General features: G+C 37.8%; 1 long non-coding RNA gene across 2 annotated transcripts in view; it reads right to left on the reverse strand.

Annotated features, from left to right (window-relative positions):
* Nucleotides 1–8,443: 8,443 nt before the first annotated feature.
* The window catches only part of LOC107195628, a 6,806-nt gene continuing 4,220 nt past the window's right edge, over nt 8,444–11,029 (reverse strand). For both annotated transcript variants that reach the window (XR_001516829.2, XR_003046172.1), the window contains one exon: nt 8,444–8,713. This is a non-coding gene — a long non-coding RNA (uncharacterized LOC107195628). The remainder of the gene's footprint in view (nt 8,714–11,029) is intronic.

The following is an 11,029-nucleotide window of genomic DNA, read 5'->3' on the forward strand; positions in this document are numbered from 1 at the left end:
AGGAGTCCAAGATGAAGAAAAGAGAGAGGGGCAGAGAGACTATTTGAAGAAATACTGCCTGAAAACATAACATATTTGATGAAAATCATAAATATAAATATCCAAGGAGTTCAAAGAACTCCAAGTTAATTGAACTCAAAGAGACCCACATAGAGACACATTATAATCAATCTTGAAAGCAACAAGAGAGAAGGAAATCATCACAAACAAGCAATCCTCAATTAGAGTATCAGCAGATTTCTCATCAAAAACTTTGGAGGCCGGGTGGCAGTAGGATGACATATACACAATACTAAAAGAAAAAAAAAAACCCTATCAATCAAGAATCTTATATCCAGCAAAACCATTTTTCAAAAGTAAGGGAGAAATAAAGACATTCCCAGACTAGACCTGCTCAGTATTACATACTCAAGAGAGTCCTGCATGTTGAAATGAAGGGACACTAGACAGTAACTCATAGCTGTATGAAGAAATAAAGATCTCAATAAAGGTAAATACATGGTAAATTATAAAAGCAACTAGTATTAAAACAATGGTTTGTAACTGCACTTTTGTTTTCTATGTGATTTAAGAGACTAATGCATGTTGAAAAAACATTATTCGTTCAAAAGTTAGTATCATTGTTACTATGGTTGTAACTCCACACTTTGTTTTATACATAATTCAAGAGGCTAATGCAGTTAAAAAGAATTATTTATCCTTTTGGAATAAAATGTATAACGATGTAACTTTTTCATATTAACAACCAAAAGGAATGGGAACTGTGGATAACAAAGGAATCCTTTGGAAAGTTATCTTACAGGGTGATTTGATTATAAATTCCTATCTGGGCAGGTCATGGTGGGTAGTCACTCTCCAGGCATATAACTTCTTTACTAAAAGGCTTATCTTTGCCTTAAGCAAGCCCTGTCCTTTGTTTCTGTGCATCTAGGTAAACACACCTTTGAAATATCCCCTTTCAGACCCTCCTTCTAATACCTGACATTCCTCCTCAATCTCAAATGCATAAAAGAAACTGCAAGCTGTTATTCTATGAAGCATTTTTCTTCACCTGTTGCGATCTTCCTTCTAGGTATATCTTGTTTGACTTAAATACATTTTTATAAAAATTCTCTACAGGTTTGGACATTCTTATGTTGACAGGACAGAGCTGTAAAGGAGCAGAGTTTCTGTATGTTATTGAAGTTAAACTGTTGTCAATTCTAATTAGATTATAACTTTAGAACGTTAAATATAATCCCCATGGTAACCACAAAGAAACAGCTATAGAAAGAAATTTAAACATTTCACTCTAAGAAATTGACTAAGCACAAAATAAGACAGGAATGCAGAAAATGAGAGACAAAAATGAGATAATACATCTAGAAGACAAATAGCGAAAAAATAGAAGCAAGTCCATCCTTATCGGTAACTACTTTAAGTAGATTAAACTCTCCAAATAAAAAACAGAGATTGGAAGAATGGATTTAAAAAAGAAAACATTATCTAAGTATTTTCCTTTTATAAGACACTCATTTTAGATCAGAATACATAAATAGGTTGAAAGTAAAAGTATAGAAGAGATATTCTATACAAGTAGCACCCAAAAGAGAGTAGAGTGGCTATACTAATATCAGACAAAATAGATTTTAAATCTAATACACCTATGTTCATAGCAGCATTATTCATAATAGCTAAAATGTGGAAGCATTTTAAGTGTTCATCAATAGATGAATGGGTAAGCAAAATGTTGTCTATACATGCAGTGGAATATTCTTCTACTTTGGAAAAGATGGAAATTATATTACAACATGGATGAAACTTGAGAACATCATGCTAAGTGAAATAAATCAGTCACAAAAAGACAAATACCATATGATTCCACTTTTGTGAGGTACTGTGAGAATGGACGAAATCCATAGAGACAGAGAGTAGAGTAGTAGTTGCCAAGGACTGGGGACTGGGAGGAATGGGGAGTTATTGTTTGATGGATATAGTGTTTCAGTTTTAGAGGATGAAGGGTTCTGGAGATGAATGATGGTAATGATCGCACAATATTATGAATATATATAACACCACTGAACTGTACACTTAAAAATAGTTAAGATGGTAATTTTATTATGTGTATTTTACTGCAATAAGAAAAAATTGGGGGAAAAGTTATGTCTCTCTTCTACCCAGTTGTTTTGTGACTTTGTGTGTGTGTGTTTGGGCAAGCAAGTCAGTAGAAAGTAACAAGTACTGGCTAAAGATTCCCAACTATGTTTCATACTCCTGAACAGGAGAAACTTCTCTTTCCTGGTTTTAATCACATTTATTTGAATTATTTCATTTCTCTTTTCCAGAAAATCACATTAAACTATAAAAAATTTGAAATTCATAGGACCAAATTATTGGCACTGGAAAACAAAAAAGGGTGTTTTATGGAAATAACTCTGAACAATTTATTCACTGTGAACAGATGATCCGCACTAGATTAAAATTTCATCTCAATTCAGCGCATCCTTCAGTATATGCAGAGAAAGGAAAAGGGAACTTGAAGAGAACATATATTTAATTGAAAACTTTAGCTCACAGCCCACCAATTGAACAAGGCACACTAGGAAAAAAATTTGTTGAATATTAGACTAAGTGGTTAAACTAGGTTTTGTCTGTTAATATAAAATACATCAATATTCTTACCAAGTACATACTGAAATAGTGTAAAATTATTTACTAAGCACCAAAGAATATTTTTAATATGTAAAAAAGACTGGAAAAAATTGAGACCTCAACCTGAATCTGACAAAATAAATTTAAAAGATAAGGTAATTTGTAAATTTAAAAAGCATCTGTATTAGCGTTCTCCAGAGAACAAGAACCAATAGAGGGTGTGCATGTGCATACACACACACACACACACACACACTCTCTCTCTCTCTCTCTCTCTCTCTTTCGAAAGATAGCGCAAATGTCCAATGGCAGGAGAAGATGGGTATCTCAGTTCAAGTAGAGAATAAATTTACCCTTTCCTCAGTTTTTTGTTCTATTTTGTCTATTTCCCATTTTAAAAAAAGTGCAGCTCACTGCCAGCATTAATTTTATATAAACACGCTCTTTGAGACTAAAACAAATCTGTCTAGTTTTCAATGTGAAAATAAAATATAAAAACTGTTCTTGGAGTTATTTCTAAACAGAATTTGTCTCTAATCCTAATGCAACAGAAATGTATATGATGATCAGTACTTAATAAATTTTTTTTCGTGTGGTAAATTTCAAAGCATGGAGCAACACCAAGCGAAATATGACATTCCACACAAAAACATCACGTTTCTCTCTGGATTTTAACTTTGCAGCGACCAGTTGGATTCTGATTCCCTGATGTTACTGGTATGATCTTGAGGAACTGTCTTCCAGACAGGTGAAGAGGTGTGACATCATCAGAGCACAGATGACCGCAAAGATGTTGCTGCCCTGCCTTGTGATACTTTTCCAGCATTTTTTCAATCAACGTTGGTCTGAAGTTCACATGGCTGATCATGTGTTCAGGATTGCTCTTCTTAAACAGGATGTAGGAGTTCAGCATTGCAATGTTTAGAAAGTGGTGACAGAATTTCTTATACCAAAACTTGTGCCTTTTGCGCTGTTGGATAAGAAATAAGCACCTGATCAACCGAGTTCGCTGCTCTCATATTCTCATTATAATCTACAATGACACATGGCTTCTTAGTTTTCTTTCCATTTCTGCTGTCTACTTCAAGTACAGTATCATTGTGGAAGGCAGACAACATTGTCACCTCCTTGTCACACCATTTCAGTGCCATAAATTCACCACAGAATCTGGTTACAGTAGTCCCCTTTGCAATCCCTTCTTTTCAGATCTTTTGGCATCTGTTTTCTGTTCAAACAAGCTGTCTCAACTGTATCAGTCCTATTTTGATGTAACACTCTGAAAAGCAGGGGAGATGTATGGCAAACTTTGAGGGTAAAGTTTGGACTGTAATCTGTGAGTTATCTCAGGGTAAACGCTGCAGCTGCAAGCACCACCAGTGAATATACTCAGGGAAAATGGGAAATGGATTAGGCCCTCAACAGAATGGATGATGCCTGAAGGACATTTTCTTTACTCAGTTTACTAATTCAAATGCCAATATCTTCTGGAAACTCCTTCACAGATATACCCAGAAATAGTTTCCCCAGTTGTCTGGGCATCCCTTAGCCCAGTGGTCCCAATCTTTTTGGCACCAGGGACCAGTGTTCTTATGAGAATCTAATGCCTGATGATCTGAGGTGGAGCTGACGAGGTGATGCTAGTGCTGGGGAGCAGTTGCAAATATAGATGAAGTTTTGCTCACTCACCTTCCCCTCACCTCCTGCTGTGCAGCCCAGTTTCTAACAGGCCAATGACTGGTACCAGGGGTTGGGAAGCCCTGCCTTAGCCTGAGGAAGTTGACACATAAAATTAACCTTCACACCATCTAATGAATTTGAATCTATCTTTTGACGGCTCATATTGCTACTATTGGTCAAGACCCCTTCTCTATTTTGCCCTCTTCTATCTCTCTGCCGATGTTTCTTTTTGTCTGCAGAATCCCAGGATGAGAAGGGCACAGCATCCTGGGGTTGCCCTTGAGGGCCTGAAGGGAGAAGCTGGGGGCCAGGGAAAGAACCCACCTCTGGAGTGGGAACTTGACAGGGAGTACAGTGGGGAGGGGATGTGATGAAGGGGTTTTAAGCAAGATAAGCAGACAGCAGGAGTGGGCCCAAAGTTAGAAAGGCCGTTGGAGATTTTAATGGAAATGGACTTTGACCTGGGACTTGCAGGGGAGACACCCCCTAAAAGTGTCTCAGGGCCAGGCAAGACAGAGATTGTAACATCCACAGTGGCCCCCTGTACACATACACTGGTGTGTGCAGCACATGGGATGGAGAAGTCCTCTGAAAGGCAGGTTGCAAGAGGAAAGAAGAAAATATTTCCCTGAAAGTGACTCTTCCTACACCTGCTTTCCAGCGTAGGACACTATGTAAGCGTGGAGCTGGTATAGGCGGGGACTGAGCCTCCCACCCTACCCTGACCTCCTCAGGTTCTGTACCTCCTTTCCCCCAGTGGCATCCAGTCTCTGGATTCAGAGCCACCTGGATATTTTGTATCCAGTACAGCAGGGCTGCCTCCATTATACTGAAGTTGAATGTTTTAACCAGTGTAAGGTAAAATCTTAAGAGTTGTGAGGGCCACTTATATTAAATGTTGGGTTTTCTTCTTAAGTCAAAAAAAGTTTAGTTAAAAATATTTTTTTGAGGGGTAGAGACTGACAGAGTCGCTCCTTGAACAAACTCTACTCAGGCTCCTCTGAGCTCCTTTTCAACCATATCTGACATTTGGGCTTCCTGTTCCTCTCTGCACTGTCCAATTTTAGCAAGAATCCTCATAAATCAATTTATCCAGACTCCTTCATCTTCCATATCTGATCAGATTCCACATCCATGACCATTTCCCCAGGTGATGTCTGATCACTCTGGCCTGCTTTGAGCAAGAATTCTGTTAGGTGAGTTTAGCCAGAATTCCTCCTTAATCCTGATATTTCCTCTTAGTACTTTTTCACTCACTGACCCCCACCCCACTACTCTTGATCTTTGGCTGTAAATTCTCACTTGTCTTTGTTCAGAGTTGACCCCAATCTCCCAGCCTCCAATACTCCATTGCAGTGGTCCCTATACCTATTATAATAGTTCTCCCTTGAATAAAGTCATTCTTACCATCATTAACAAGTGTCATGAATAATTTTTTCTTTAACAAGGCAAATGTCCTGCAAGTGCCCCAAGTGTGATTCAGCCAATGTGGGCTTTGGTTGGATCCAGGAACATGCCTCATATCCACCGTAACTATGGCCAAGATCTTTGAATATGGTAGGATATCATTCTCTTAATGAGGTTATGTTAGGTGGCAAAGGTGAAGTGGTCTTACAGATGCAGTTAAGGTCCATAATCAGTTGGCTATAAGATAATTAAAAGGAAGATTTCCCTCAGGGTTAGCCTTTTTAAAAGATTGTCTACAGATCAGACACAGAGGCAATCAAAAAGAAGTGAAGCCAGGAACAGTTTCCTGCTGGCTTTAAAAAACAATCAAAGGAAAGATAACCAGTAACTAATAAAATGGTTGACTACAGGAGTGGGGAGGAATAGAATAAAAATGATAGAAATCAGAATAAAAGTGACAGAAGGGTGACACTTCTGAGTATATCATTTGTACTCAAAAATGAAATTAAGGATTGGAAAAAAACTTTGAAATTGAAAACAAAGTAATAAATGAGCCCAATCGTATTTCAAACGAATACCATAATCACACAAAAGAAACAAAAACCAATTCAAGTCATTTTTGAACACAGTAATTTTTATTACATCCATTCAGACAAAAGACAACAGTAACTGTTAAGAATTTTTAATTCTACCTAACTAGTTAATTTTTTTTTGCAGTGGTGTGGGTGTAGCAATTCTGAAATTTTTATATGTAAAATATGAATGAACATGTGCTTAAGTGTATTGAGGTTGTGGAGCCTAGGTTTCCTAGTCATGAAGAAAGGAGATGCAGAAATATAAGGGAGAAGGAGAAGATAAGTCCCATGGTGTTGAATTGGAATTAGTTATTAGCATAATTCAAAGTGTGTGTGTGTGTGTCTGTGTGTGTGTGTGTCTATTTCCTAGCTCTGTCTACTAAAGGGCCTAGTAACAACGAACACACCACAACCCAAATCTTGGTTTCTAAATTTTATTTCCCAATGATAGAAACAAGGTTTCTTTGGAGAATTGGTTGATTGAGGCAAGCAAGTATGAGGTTGAGATTAGGGGAGGGTAAATACAAGATTAGCCTAGGACACCTTTTGCTGGAAAGTAAGGAAATACAAAAATAAGGAATAGGTAAAAATGAAACAGGAGACAGGTTGAATGGGCTACCACTGGCCAAATTTGACAAAAATTTGACAAAAAAATGACAATTTTATCATCAAAATGAAAGATGAATTTTCCAATGTCGTGTAAGGAGCTTGGGAGTCATCACTCCCATCTATGTAGTAAGAAAAAATTTTAACAAACTGAAAATCAACAACTCTTTCTTCTTAGACTCTTAGATCCATCTGAAAATTTGAAGTCACAGTGCAAATTACTGCCTCCAACATCAGAGAGACAGACAGGTAGACACAGAGAATTACAACTTATTAAAGCAGTAATACTTGAGCAAAAACCTCAGATAGGACCACTGACAGGGTAGATAAACCCAAATTGTAATGGACAAATTGATGGAGGCAGAATGTAGATATGTTTGAGATTCAAAAACTCCAGGAGACCCACACTATTGTGAGGTTTATTTCCAGTAACTCTACCAGGCTTTCATAGTGAAGATTAGAGAAAAAGCTCCTTGTGCTTCTAGCAGGGAGAAAGGGAAAGTAGTCATTGTGAAATAAACCTGATTCTTCTTAATAAAATATAATCTCAAAACAATTTCACCAGAGCCTAACCAACTGGAGTTTTACCCGACTGACATGGTGGAAGGAAAATACCCAACTGCATCCGCTCTAGCCTTCCTGTCTTAGCTAGGGGGTGTTTGTTGGGAGTGGGGACTGAGAAGCACTTATGAAGGTCACAGCATAGCAGTATAGGCTCACTAAAAGATTGAATCTTGATCATAGCACTATAAAATGCTTCCCCTGGCCCTATACCTTACTACCAAATCAACAGGGCTGTATATAACAACAGAGTAATATGATTGAAAGAACTGTGCATCTCAGACCTTATTTAAGAAATCTCTAAGGAACTCCCCAAAACAAAACAAAAAACAAAAAAGAAACAAACAAACATATGAGACAAAAATAGGGACACTAGAGGAAATTTTAGCCTCTGACACCTACAGTTATAGCAAACAATAAACACAATCTAGCCCCAATCAAGTCAACATAAAATCTCACACTAAACGTCTATTTACTTCAGTTAATCTTAATCTTAATATTTACCCTGAAAAAAAATTTACTTTGACTTCAAATTTCAAGTTGATATCTTTTAACTGATCTTAGTTTTAAACAACCTGGAACTTGAACCTGAGCTTGAATTTTCCTTTGATTTTGACCTTGGCACCAAATCAGACCTACTCTTTGTTTCTGATTAACAGCAGTAATCCTCATGTCCTTGACACTGAACTTGACATCCATCTTGAAATCTGTTTTTACTTTGACTCCGATTTAGTCCCACATCATGTTCCAGACTATCATCCATGTCTGGTCTAAATATTAACTTGATTTCAACCATATCTTGATATTGAACTGGAACTTAAACTTCACTTTGATATTAAACTTGAACTTTACCATGATCTTGTCCATAATTAAAATCTACTTTCTGTGCCAGACTATCAAGTATGTCTACTTCTGAGTGTGTTACCGAACTCAAAGGGTTCATTTTACCTGAGTGCATCAATAGTGAAAAGAGACATGGACAGGAGTTTGCAGCAAAGAAACTTTATTTAAGGAAATGGCACCAAGCTCGAAGACACAAGTGAGCTAGTGCTCAAAGATCTGGTTCCCCGATGGCCTCTAGGAGACAGGTTATAAAGGGGAAAACTCATTAGCTAGGGAGTTGGCTCTACTGATTGGTCAGGGCTAGGGTAGGAGGCAGTTGATCATTGAATCAGGTCCTGATGTCAATTATGGCGTCGTTCCATCTGTTTTCAAAGGGATGGTGGTAGGATCATTCCACCTTCATGGGTGTGGATCTGCAAGATATTATCTTTAGTTTGAGGGAAACTCTTGTTTTGGTGGTTAACAGACCTGAGGCTTTGTTCTAAAGATGATTTGGTGCTGACTTAAGGGACTCTTTGGTACTTAAATATTATGCAAATGGATAAGGCAAGGAAAAAAGAGAGTGAGCCCAAGACCAGTTTGGATCAAGGAGAAAGAGAAAAGGTCATTTTTTAAAAAGTGAAGATTTACATATTACAAATGTAAACTTGAAATTAACGATGATGTTGACCTTTAACTTTGCCTAGATCTTGACATATATCCTTGACCTTAATTCCATACTTGACCTTGATCTTGGATCTCAATGACGATCTGTCTCTATATTAATCAAGTCTCAATTTGAATACAAACTTGATCTTGATCCTGAATATAACTTTGACCTTAAACTGACCTTGAAACTGACCTTGACTTGATTCAGATTTTCATATTGTCTCTACTATTGTCAAGATGATATCTAGACCCGACTGTGAATTTGACATTGATCTTGACCTTGATCATGATTTATACACGCTTTCTCATCTATGATTCAGGACATGTCTGGCCATGATTGTGAACTTCTATATATGTTCCTGGTCTTGGAAGTTACCTTGACCCTAACCTTCAAATTAACCTTAAGCTTGATATTGATGTTGAATTCAACCTTGACTTTTACCCGGATTCAAATCTTTTTATTTTTTTTTAAATTGTCCAGACCATATCTAGATCTGACTGTGAACTAAACTTGATCTTGACCTTGACAACACTGACCTTAACTTTGACAAAGAAATTGACCTTGTCCTTTCCCCTATTTGGGCCTATCTATCAAGCATGTATAGCCTTGGTCATAAAGTTTAACTGGACCTTGAATTTGGCCTTAACCTTAAATTTATATTCACCTTCAACCAATTCCTGTGCTTCACTTTCATCAAGACCCCATAGATGAATTCAACCCAGATACTGACTTTGGTCTTATAGCAGGATTCATCCCTGATGTTGTATTCAGTCCCATAACCAGATTTATACCTCATAATTACTCATCCTTATGTGTGGATTTAACCCTGATGACCACCTCAGCACTGCACCTGGATTCAGCCAGATGTTGAACTCAGTCCTGCAGAAAGATTTGTCCTTATGATGGTCATTTGGGTTTATTCCTGATGATGCCCTCTGTTGTGAAGCTGACTTTATCACCTATGATAACCTTACTCCACTGAAAAATTCATTCCAGATACTAATCTCAGCCCTGCATCAGGGATCATTCCCAATGATAATCTCATCTCTGCAGTTGCGTTCATTTTTGATGGTCTCAAACCTACACATGGATTCATCTGTGATGATCTTAATGTGAAAACCATGTTCAGTTCTGAAGATTACCTAATCTCTACAGAAAATTTCATTTCCAATGATGACCTCCGCCTGGCAGACAAATTCATTTCAGAAATTGATCTCATTCTAGCAGCAGGGTTATACTTGATTATGTCCTTAGCCAGGGAACTGGATTCATCTCCAGTGTTGACCTCAGTCTCACAGATGTCTCACCCGTGATGATAACCTCAGCCCTGTGTTTGAATTTGTCCCAGATGTTGACTTCATTTCTGCAGCATAATTCGTCTCTGATGATTATAGTCCCCATCTTTATTTCTATCTCTAGCCGGAGCTCTTGTCTAGCCTTAACCCATCTAATGATTCTAACACCAATTCCACTTTGTGTGGGGTTCCCCCACTACCAAGCAGTTCTTTGACACCAGTTGAGTGTCTTACAATTCAACTCAATTCTAATACTATCTACCTGGAGATAGTGTCAGATCCCAGATGATCTGTGTTAAGTCCTACAAGACTGCCCCCTCCCCCACTTCAGATGTAGATACCAAGTCCAAGTTGTCACTTGTGCTTCTATTTAGCTGTAGACTGGAGGATGATCACCATCTCAGGTTTAATTTGCTAGAGCAGATCACAGAACTTAGAGGAACATTTTTCCTACTAGGTTACTGGTTTATCCTCTACCCTCAAGGTTCTTTTTGTTAATCTAATAGTCAAATAGGAACCCTTGGCAAGGAGGCTACTGAATGAAATTTAATGGACTGATCTAAATGAACCTCCATAGGAGTGGAAAAATCTCTGGTCTGGCAGGCAGACTAAACTTTACAGCCTTGGTTCTGCCACAATTCCCCATGCTACCCAATTTCCCCCTTCCCTTGCTAGCCAAACTTATTGAAATACTTGATATTTCCACTTCTTAATGTCTTACTCATTCCTAATCCCCATGGCAATTTTCTTCTTATCCCCATCTTTCACAATAGTTCTGAGGAAAG

This window comes from Pteropus alecto, unplaced genomic scaffold (genome assembly GCF_000325575.1).
Source record: "Pteropus alecto unplaced genomic scaffold, ASM32557v1 scaffold124, whole genome shotgun sequence".
Taxonomy (NCBI): domain Eukaryota; kingdom Metazoa; phylum Chordata; class Mammalia; order Chiroptera; family Pteropodidae; genus Pteropus; species Pteropus alecto.